We start from the raw sequence: 11341 nt of genomic DNA, 5'->3' as shown, positions 1-11341 counted from the left end.
AAAAAAGTCTCACTCAGCAAATTCTTCTCAGCGTTTCTCACAGGTTTTGCTCCTGGTTGCTTCCACTCCCTGTTGTGACTGAGCACTTTAGATTATTATGTGAGGAGAAGCAAGGCAGCATATCACGAATGCCACAGGTGAAAGGGAATATTTAATCTTCAACTGTTTCTCACTCACCGGCTGAACTCGCCTTATTAATGGGCTGGCCTGCCATAGGGCAGGGAGAATGATCTGCTTCATCTAAACAATGGCCCCCGTTTGTCAATCTTTATACTTACTTTTTAAAACAAAATACTTACATGTAAAACAGCTTTTCTTTTGGTTTCTTTGATTACAGTTTTAAACAAAAGTAATGATCTTACATGAGTATCCCATAATTTGAGGGTAAAAAAAAGTTCAAGTCTGGAGTGCCTGCAATAAATAAGTGGCCCAATTTTTTCAGAGGCATTGAATTCTTGTAGTACCAGCATCTTTGAAAACCCGGCCACTTATTTGGGTATCTAAATAGGGATTCAAGTGCCTAATTTCAGGCACCCATGTTTAAAACTCTTGCCCTTGTGTTTTACAGTTCAGGTTTATTATATTGTAAGGAAAACAGATACTGCGGGATGAACAGCAGAAATTGGTGCAAAAAGATACTTCTTACAGCACTATACCCTATTCTACCATTCTATTATCGCTTGTTAGAATAACTATGATTAGCCCTTGTATAACACTTAATTGTGAAAGCACTTCACAGACATTAACAATGCTTCACCAGACTCCTGTGTGATAGGTACATAACCACATTTTGCAGTCCAGAAACTGGGGGAAGAGAGGTTCAGTGACCTGTTCTAGATCACAGAGAATTCTTGACTTCAGTGGGAGTTGCACATGCAACTGATTGGATGATCAGACCCAATGAGTTGGTGGTTCCCAGTTAGGGTGACCAGACAGAAAACGTGAAAAATCGGGATGGGGGTGGGGGGTAATAGGAGCCTATATAAGAAAAAGACCCAAAAATCAGGACTATCCCTATAAAATCAGGACATCTGGTCACCCTATTCCCAGTCCTGCATGTGCTCAGGGTACTCGATCATGCCTCTGCCCACCATTTGCTCAGATTCTATAGTGCTTTATGATTTATATAATGTATATCCCTGTTGTCAACTATAAGTAAAGGCCCCAGCCCTGCACTCAGATACAAACTGATTGATCCTCGTGCCTCATGTGGCACAGGGATCAATCAGTGGGGCTCTGCTCGTGCAGATCCAATTGCTGGATTTGGGTCTGTGTTGGGATTCAGCTGTCTGGATATTATACATTTGTTTTCTCGAGTAATATGTATTCGACTAACTGGCACTGGAAGTTGGTGAGGCAGAGGCTCTAGTTCAGCAAGGTACTCAGGTACTCTCCTTATTTTATAATCAAGTGTGCAGCCCCATTAACTACAATGGAACTACGCACATGCTCAACGATAGGCTCCTGCATAGGTACCTTGCTGAACTGTGTCAGACATAGGAAAACGGAGCCTTTGAGATGCAAAGTACTGCAATCAATATTTGCTGCATTGCATCCAAAAGCCTCACCTTCACTAAGCAGCCTGCTTTTGCTTCCTTGGAAGGAAATTAAATTAACACATGGTTTGCTTTATTATTATTTTTTTCCTAAGAGACAGGCCTGAACCAAAACCTCAAATCCAAATACACCTTGGCATAAGGGAAGTTCAGGCTGGAACGCAGCTTTTCAGTTCAGACCCATCTCTAATTCTTTTTTGGTTTGGAAGGAAGTTCAGAGCAACAGGGCGTAAAAAATTGAGGGTCTGTGAATGTGACTAACAAAAACCACCACCAAAGAGAGTTAAAAAGCAAAAGCAACCAAGGACAGAGTGGGACGAGCATGGAAATACAAGTGCTCCTTTTCTGCTACCAGCAAAGCCCCACAAAAATATTCCTTTCATTGCAAAAAGAAGGGTAAAGATCACAGCAACTGGCAGAGAAAGATGCCGACAGCAGGGATGGATGTAGGTGAAGCAAAAGACCAGTGCAGTGAGGGGTATTGTGGTAAATGCCCTATCATCTCCTTCTCCTCCCACCACCAGAGTCAACAGGGGCAGCAGTTAATCCTCTAGTTTTCAGAACAAAACAAATTCTTCTCATTCCACTAATCCATCACCCCATCAGCAGTATCAGCTGATGCACAGCCACTCTCTCCTGCTATTCTGCAGAGTATGCAGCTTCATTGCTAGAAGCATTACCACGAATAGTCTCTGCTGACTTGGGCCCTGATCCTGTAGAGGTCTGGTATGCAAAATTCCCACTGAAGTCAATGGGAGATGTGCACGCTGGATGTTATCTTGTCTCAGTGAAACTTAGCCAGCTTCAGCTTCAGTAATATTGCTGCTTGTCAGGGCTAGTTGAGTCAAAGAGAGCTCAGGTTCACTGGACAAAGGGTAAAGCAATATGTAAATAAATCAATCAATCCCCACATCCAAAAAAGTTGCTGTGTCATTATTAATCCACTGTAACAGCAGAAACAACTTCCAGCTGTATCCCTGCTGAAGGATCCAAAATTCTGAATAGGATGGATGTCACAAAGCTGTTTGAGCTGCTGCCAAATGCAATAAAGGGGCCTGAAACAATGGAAGGGAAAGTCCTTCCCTCTTAAAATTACGTATGTTTTATTACATAAACTACTGGAAAAAAACCCTGGGCTGAAATCCTGGCTCCACTGCTAGCCAGAGTTTTGCCATTGACTTTCATGGGGCCTGGATTTCACCTCTGGAGTTAATATGTAATTGGCATTTGAGCTCTGCTTGTGTTTAATATAAACTACAGATAACAAGAAATCTGTACAGTGTTGCAAAAAAAAGTCTCTGTGTCCTATTTGACATCAGCTTTATACAGGTGTACCTGCCTATCAGAATAATGGGCCTGAACCTCATTGATACTAAGGCCCCTTTACACCACTCTGGCAGAGTATTACAGTGAGTTAAATTTAATTTATGCTGCCAGAGCAACGTAAAGGGAACCTTAGTGTAAATGAGCATCAGGCCCAAAATATTTAAAAACAAAAGTTGTACTCAATAATAGAAATACCAAGGGTCAGATCCCAGTTGGTATGGTACACCAGTTTGCACCAGCTGAGAATCTACTCCAAAATATTAGAGGTCAGATGCTGAATTTTTTCCTCTCTATATACAAACAAGGTTTGTCTACCTTAATTTATTATAGTTCTAAGAAAGTGTGATATACATATTGAATAAGACAATTGTATTAAATCACCTTACTGTCATATAGCATGCACTATAGGGAACATACAATAACTATAAACGGATCTGAGCTTTGAAAACTTTGTAAGAGGTAGATGTGGCTGTTTAGTAAAAGTAGGGTTTTTTCCTTTTTAGATTAAGTAGGTGGTACTTTTTATTCAGCTATTTTATTTAAACATGAGAAGGATTACAGTTGCAATGTTAATAATAAACATGCCTTTCCTATTAGTTGTTACCTGTCATCTAGATGGATCCCAAAGCATTTTACACATGTATGTGTGTGCATATGTGTGACAGGAAGATGAATTATTTCACCTAAACGCATCCCGCTCTGGGGTGGAATGCAACAGCTGCTTAGCAGCTGGAAACAGCGTTCTTGACAGCCAGCCCAACAGTGGAAATTCATTTCTGCAGTAGGCTAGAGTTGCCGCAAACCTTACTTTCTTTGGAATGGAGGGTAAAACTCACTACTTTCCTTCAATAAAAAAAAAAATAAAACAACACAGAGGAAAGAGAACAAACACAAAAAGATTTCTGTCTGCCACTGTGGAGGAAATAGGAACCTAGATTACAGTATATGAAGAATTCTACACTATGTATGATTTGTGCATAGCTCGCAGATTTAACAATGAAGAGAGATAGTAACATCAATGTGTAGATGGATAGATTAGCAGTACATAGTAACACTAAACATTGATTTTGGAAAGAAAATGCAAACTATCCATATTATAATAGCACCTAGATGCCCTAATCAAGAACTGGGGCTTTGTTGTGTTGTGCCTGCACCACAGTTATACATATACACTAGCGAGTTTGCATAACAGAACTGGCCCTGATGCTGAAAAATCAAATAAAATTGGGGATATGGACATTTCTTAAAATCTCAGTCGAGAACATTTCAGGGGCATTGTTTCCACACAAAAGAATGGAGAGAATTCCTAAATGCCTTCTCAACCAACGTTCAGTCACTGCACAAGGGAGTCCCACTGAAGCAGAGGGCCCACATTTGGCCCAAGTATTTTATTTACTGACTATTGAAGCCAAGGCAGCCCTGAATGAAGACATTAATAGAACTGTGAATGGGTGCTTTTGCTGGTTTGGGGTTTCTTTTTAAAGTGAAGGAAACTGATTGATGTAGAGATTGCCACACATCTGAAAAGCAACATTAACACGTTTGTCCAACAGTATAGTAGTCACACACATATTGACCCCCGCCCTTGAAAAGGCTTACTGTGCCTCAGGTTTGGCAAGAGTACAGCAATCAAGACATTTCCTTAATGAAAGCCAAGGGAAGTCCGCTGAATGTAAGAAACAGAGATGAAATTTCCATTGGGATAAGACCTATGACTGACCAGCTTTTCTTTAATGGACAACAAGCATTTGATTTAAAGCATCATTTAATAAAACAAGGCAAGAGGGCATTAGCAACAATATGAAGAGATCTGACACTAAAGCATTGCGAGTGGGCGGTGACACTAAAAGATAAACAGTCTGACTCTTAACAATATGCAGCTATGTGTTTCCCTTCCCAAAAGGCCTTTTTTCATTCTTCTATTTTATCAGGGTGAGTAAGAACATATTGTCTTGGTACATAACATTAGTTTCTTTCCTCTTCTCCCCTTGCCCCAGTTTCTATATTAAAAAGTGAGCGATTTCAAAATATTCAGCATTCAGTCATTGGGTGAGATGTCACAATGAACACAGACCACCCACTGACTTCATCTGTTTGGGTTTTTATCCAAAAATGTCTACAGATTTTCCACTGCCCCTTATAATGAAAAGCATAAGCATTTTATACACAATAGGTAACAGGTGGGGTCAAGGTGAGGGGAATTTCATGAAGATCTCAGAAAATACAAGACATCATGCTGCACAATTTTTTGCCTTTTATCCCAGTTATGCCTGAAGCCAGACAAAGCATCTTTCTTCCTTCTTTTCAGCTCACAATGCTGTTTCGAGGAGATGCAAGCCAGTTTTCCTCCTCAGTCTGCCTTCTTGAGGCTGCTGGATAAGATTACCAGGTTCTAGCTGGTTCACACTTAGGATGTCTATATTACACGAGGGCTACAAAGCTGGAATAAAAAATGGAATTAACTCAGAAATGTGCACTAAATGCTACCTCAATCCAAAATGTCAGGGATATTCAGCAGAGCTACACTGTACAAAGTTCTTTATCCTCACTTGTGAAATCCTCTGGCATGTCCTACATTGCTAGACATCCCGAAATTTATCATTCTGGGACATCAGTGCTACCATAGATTGTATGGCATTTTTGGCATAATTGCTGTCACAAAGATACATTCTGGGAGGATTTCACAAACCAGAATATGCCAGAGATGGACTTCAAAGACATTGAAAAGGAACTTTAAAAAAGGGAATTTAAACTGATTTTCGTTGCTGAATGCATCTAGTTAGAAGCAAAATATAGTATATATTTCTGGTATTAAGTTTTGTATTAGTTTTGCAGGTCACTTTTGATGGCACATCTAGAAGGAAAGTTGTTTCATACTACACTTTCCAGTTCCAGACTAGGAACTCTCTACATTTTTATGTTCATAGATCCACACCTATAGTCAGTCTCAACTTTAGCCTCACCTGTCAAATGTAGTTAACTTAGACCCAAATCTATTATCCTTTTATTTTAACTGTAAGTTAATTACATTGCATTGCTTACAATTTTTTATTTATAAGAAATTTCATGTATAATAAATGATTGTAATATCTTACAGGAATTGCTTCATCCCAGGGCCACCCAGAGGTTTCAGGGGCCCAAGGGTCTTCAGTGGTGGGGGGGCCCCCGCCTCCGAATTGCCGCCGAAGACCCAGCACTTCGGCAACAGGTCCCGGAGCGGAAGGATCCCCCGCCGCCGAATTGCCGCGGAAGATGCGCCAGGGGCCCGGGCCCCGCGAGAGTTTTCCGGGGTCCCCGGAGCGAGTGAAGGACCCTGCTCCAGGGGCCCCAAAAAACTCTCATGGGGGCCCTTGTAGGGCCCAGGGCAAATTGCCCCACTTGCCCCGCCCCAGGCGGCCCTGCTTCATCCTCCACTTAAATATAGCCAACTCTGAGCTACACATGTTATTTGTTTAATGCCTCACAGCAATATTACACAAAGCAAAGTGAAGAGTGTTACTTCAGTGAATTGCAGAAGCTAAAGAGAACCTTATCAATTGACACTAAAAGCAAGATTTTAGGCAGGCCAAATGCAGATGGACAAATTCTAATTTGTCCAGGATCCTAGGACCAACACCTTTATTTTTATGAAAAGTGCCATGTGACTTTAAGTGACCACAAATGGTCATGATTATGCTTTTACATTTAAAATGAGAGACTATTATTAAATCTTATTCTACCAAATTGCTGATTCTGCTCTGTTCCTCAGGATAATAATGGCCAACTGGAAACTGGCAGGTCGAATGCTAAGAATCTGGCCTCAAAATCAAAGTGTCTTGCTATTAAGTACATGGCAAAAAAATTGCAGGTTAAAGATATTAAGCTTCATTTGTAAATCGCTTAGGCCTGGTCTACACTAGGACTTTAATTCGAATTTATCAGCGTTAATTCGAACTAACCGCTCAACCGTCCACACCAGGAAGCCATTTAATTCGAACTAGAGGGCTCTTTAGTTCGAATTTGGTACTCCACCCCGGCAGGTGGAGTAACGCTAAATTCGCACTTGCTAGCTCGAATTAGGCTTGGTGTGGATGCTAATCGAACTTAGCAGCTCCGGGAGCTATCCCACAGTTCACCACTCTGTTGACGCTCTGGACAGCATTCCGAGCTTGGATTCTCTGGCCAGCCACACAGGAAATGACAAATTTGAATTCATTTTCCTGTCTGGGCGGTTTGAATCTGACGTTCTGGTTGCACATCGGGCGAAGCGCAGCACCTGCAACGATGCAGAGCTCTCCAGCAGAGGAGTCCGGCAATCCCAGAATAGAAAGAGGTCCCCAGCATGGAGTGACCGGGAAGTCCAGGATCTGATCGCTGTGTGGGGCGAGAGTCTGTGCTCTCGGAGCTGTGCTCCAACAAGCGAAGGTCTCTAAAGCCATGAAAGACAAAGGATACAGCCGGGATGCGATGCAGTGCCGCGTGAAAGTGAAGGACCTAAGACAAGGGTATCAAAAAGTCAGCCCAGACATGCCGCTTCTACGAGGCACTGCATGCCATTCTAGGTGGGTCTGCCACCAGTGCCCCACCAGTGACGGTGGACTCCGAGGACGGAATAGTGTACGGGACAGTTCCCCTCCCTGTTCGCCGATGGGGAAGATGAGGAAGGGTCTTTAGAGGACGGCGCAGGCGACATCGAACCCACTCCCGCTTTCCTGACAGCCAGGATCTCTTCATCACCCTCACAGAGATCCCCTACCAACCGTCCCCCTAACCAGGACTCGGAATCAGGGAAGGATCAGGCGTAAGTGCTACAAACAGGGAAACATTTATTTTTTAAGAAACAGGGATTTATATAAAAATAGAAATACTATATAAACATTTTTAAATATGAAACTAAACAAACAGCAGGTCTACACAAACAGCAATGGAGCAATAGTCCTCTGGGGATATTTCAAAAGCTCTCAGAGAGCAGCTGGAAAAGCCTCAGCAAGAGGTTTCTTGGGAGAGGTGCGAAGCACACTCTTCCGCGCCATGCCATCCTCAGGTAGAGGGGACCATCGCCTCTGAGCATGGCAGCGTAGGGTCCTGGTCTGTGCAGGGCTTCTATTAACATCCGCTCTCTCTGTGTGCGCCTGACACGCCTCAGGGTGATGTCGTTGTGGAAGTGCTGCATCTAATTAGTGGAATTAGTGTACTGTTACTATTGTGCATGGTAGACTTTTACTTTGCATAAGAATGAAACAGAGTTTTACTTTGCATAAGAATGACCCTCGCTTAACAGAGTTTTACTTTGCATAAGAATGAACAGCCACGTGTTGCAGGCCTCAGAGGAAAAGCATACAGGGTCTTTCGCGGTCACTGGCGGGAGATGCCGCATAACGCTCATCTTTTCTGCTTTGCACATTGCCTCCAGCAGGAGAGCACAGCTAAGCACTATCTGATAAGCAGTCTGTACTGTAAGGCTTACCAGGACTTTGTGCAAGAGGGATGCAGCTGTCTCTATTCAAATCTCGGACTAGTTCCGAGATCTCCTGAGACCCTGTTTGGTCTTCTTAACTGAAAATGACTAGACTGTGTTTACTGTTGGCAAACATGTATTTGTTCAAGGAAATCACCTACCCTTCACGGACTGCCCGCCATCCCCTCACGAGGCTGGAAAGACAAGGGACGACATGTTCCAGGAACTGATGGCCAGCTCCAGGCAGAGCAGAGACAGTCGAGGAGAGCCTGTGTCAGCAGCATCGCACACACCTGGAACGGGAGGATAGGTGGCGGCAGGAAGACCAGCAGGCGACTCGCGCCTTGTAGATGTTCTGCAAGACCACAGGCAGGAGGAGAGAGCCCCCTGCAGTGCATCTGCAACCGCTCCAACGCGCCAAAGTCCTGTCCCCCTCACCCAAAGTGACAAGAAGGAGGCGGTAGGGGCCGTGAGAACTGTCACTGCAAAGACACCTCTCGCGCTGTAAATTTGTAGAAGTTCTTCCCTTACAGGATCACCCAGTCCCAAATCATTACCAGGGTACAGACTTGGGGGCAGGGTCAACTGCAGGCACACACAGACTGCAGTCACTAGGCACCAGGGACAGTCTGTGTGGTGTATGCTGGGTCCTGGTGCCTGACATCCCGAATGTAAAGGCAGGCTTCCCTTCACATGCATTTGGACCGTAGTCACGATCCTCCCGGTGCCCCGAGCCCCAAAAGAGACCTCATCCAAACCCACCCATCAGTGCACACCTTAACAGCACAGAATGCTTCCATGTTTCAACGAAGAAACAGAAATGCAAAGTCAACGAAAGATTTATTATTAATTACTAAAACATGTCCTTAGTTTTGGAAAACTTGGTTTATGATCAGGCTCTCTTAAAATCAAGTGGACAGTCACAGGTTACTGATGCATATCGCTTCCCGCTGGGATATTCTCTCAGCACGGGTGTCTGGCTGATCATAAACAGCAGCCAGGCGATTTGCCTCAACCTCCCAAGCGGCCAAAAGGACAGAGATTGTGGAGCACACAGCAAGCAGCAATAACTACGGGATATTCTTTCGCTGATGTCCCCACCACCATTCTGCACTTGCTCAGCCGGTAGTTGAAGAGTTCCTTTTCAGTGTCCAAGGCGCCTGTATAGGGCTTCATGAGCCAGGGCATTAGCGGGTAGGCCGGGTCCGAGAGATCACTGTAGGCATCTGCACATCCCCAACCGTTATTTTGTGGTCCGGGAAGAAAGTGCCTGCCTGGAGGCGTCTAAACAGACCAGAGTTCCTGAACACACGCGTCATGAACCTTGCCCGCCCACCCGACGTTGATGTTGGTCCTATGGTCCACCACAGCTTGCAGCACCATTGAAAAGTAGCCGCTGGCCTGGTGGGCTGGTGCCAGGATAGGGATGTGAGTCCCATCTATAGCCCCACCGCAGTTTGGGAATCCCATGCCATCTATGATGACCTGGACATTTCCGACAGTCACTACCTTTGAGAGCAGTTGCTCTGAATGACAGCAATCCCCACGTAGATTGCCCACGCCAAAGTGGTTCGCTACTGACCGGTAGCTGTCTGGCGTGGCAAGTTTCCAGAGGGCTATGGCCACTCGCCTGCACAGTCAGGGCTGCTCGCATCCTTGTGTCCTGGCGCTTCAGGGCAGGGGACAGCAAGTCACACAGTTCAAGGAAAGTGTCCTGTGTCATCCCAGACCTGCAGCACTATGCGGTCCCACCAGTCTGTGCTTGTTTCACCATGAACTTGACCCATTGCCACCATGATCTCCACTGCCCGCTTTCTGAGAGGTCTGCGCCACTCTCTCACCGTGCGCCCGAGCCTCCCCCGGTTTCTCAGCATCTGACTGTGGAAGAGGTGCCATAAGTGCAGCGATGATCGCAGCGGGCTCCATGCTCGCAGTGCTGTGGCGTCCGCTGCTGTACGACCAGAGAACCCAGCATGCATTCCGTGAATGTGGACTCAGGTTCGAATTTGTGTATTTAGTATGGATACACAAATTCGACTTATTAAGGTCGAATCCACAAATTCGACTTAAGTAGATTCGAAATAGTCCTGTAGTGTAGACAAGCCCTTAATTTTCCTTCTTTGACTGTATAAACCTTTAGTTGCAATCATGAACAAAGTAATTCTGAAGATCCTCTTCACAAAAAAAGTTTATTCCTAATGCAGAAATGTGTGCTACGCTGCTGAAAAAATAATGGATAACCTCAACATGGAATTACAGTGGCAGGCACTCTGATCCATTTCATTGCTTCATTACTTGGATCACTAGTTATCACAACGATACTCAATAATCAAAGAGATGGATCAGAATCTTTTCACAAGTGCAGGAACAAAACTTTATTTATGTAAGAAATAAACCCTCTTTTTGTTATTCTTCCTGATGTTCCCGAAGGAATTTTGATATTTGAGAGAAAGGAATGCTTGTTTCCTTATTAGCCAAGTTAAGCTTTTGTTAACAGCACCAAGTATAGCTCAATAAGGCCGCATGTTTCATTGGAACTAATGCATTCCAGAGGGACATACTGGGTATATGGAACACCACTAGAACTTAATAAACCAGGTGGTTCATGTTCTTGAGGTAACACTAGAGGTTGTCTCAAATACCTGGTGCATTAGGCAGCAACGAAATGGTTAGTAAAATGCTGTTCACCAAAAGAACCCCGAGATGAGACACCAAACCTGAAACTCCAAGGATGCATGAAAAGTGAATAATCAGGACTGCCTATCTCTAGCAGGTATTTTTCCATCTTATTCAGAATAAGTAGTACTGTCATTTATCTCCATTAACCTGGCAGTGGATTCCCCCCCATTCCTAGGACCTATTCATCTGTTTCGGGATGCATGCATCAAGAGGAAGAGCAGGGCTGTGCACATCACTTGGCCTACAGCAACCAGAGATGCTGCAGTGTCAGCAGTGCTAACCTTTGGATGCAGTGTTAAACCAACATTGCCCTGGAGCTTTGGTGGCTGGCCAGAGGAAAGAT

At 44.2% G+C, this 11341-nt stretch overlaps 1 long non-coding RNA gene across 2 annotated transcripts in view; it reads right to left on the bottom strand.

Moving 5' to 3' along the window:
- Positions 1-4478: 4478 nt before the first annotated feature.
- LOC120399949 overlaps positions 4479-11341 on the bottom strand; it is a 35253-nt gene continuing 28390 nt past the window's right edge. For both annotated transcript variants that reach the window (XR_005595416.1, XR_005595415.1), the window contains exon 3: positions 4479-5322. This is a non-coding gene — a long non-coding RNA (uncharacterized LOC120399949). The remainder of the gene's footprint in view (positions 5323-11341) is intronic.

This window comes from Mauremys reevesii, linkage group 3 (genome assembly GCF_016161935.1).
Source record: "Mauremys reevesii isolate NIE-2019 linkage group 3, ASM1616193v1, whole genome shotgun sequence".
Taxonomy (NCBI): Eukaryota; Metazoa; Chordata; order Testudines; family Geoemydidae; genus Mauremys; species Mauremys reevesii.
The sequence above is the reverse complement of the archived record's forward strand: the minus strand, read 5'-3'. Positions and strand labels throughout refer to the sequence as shown.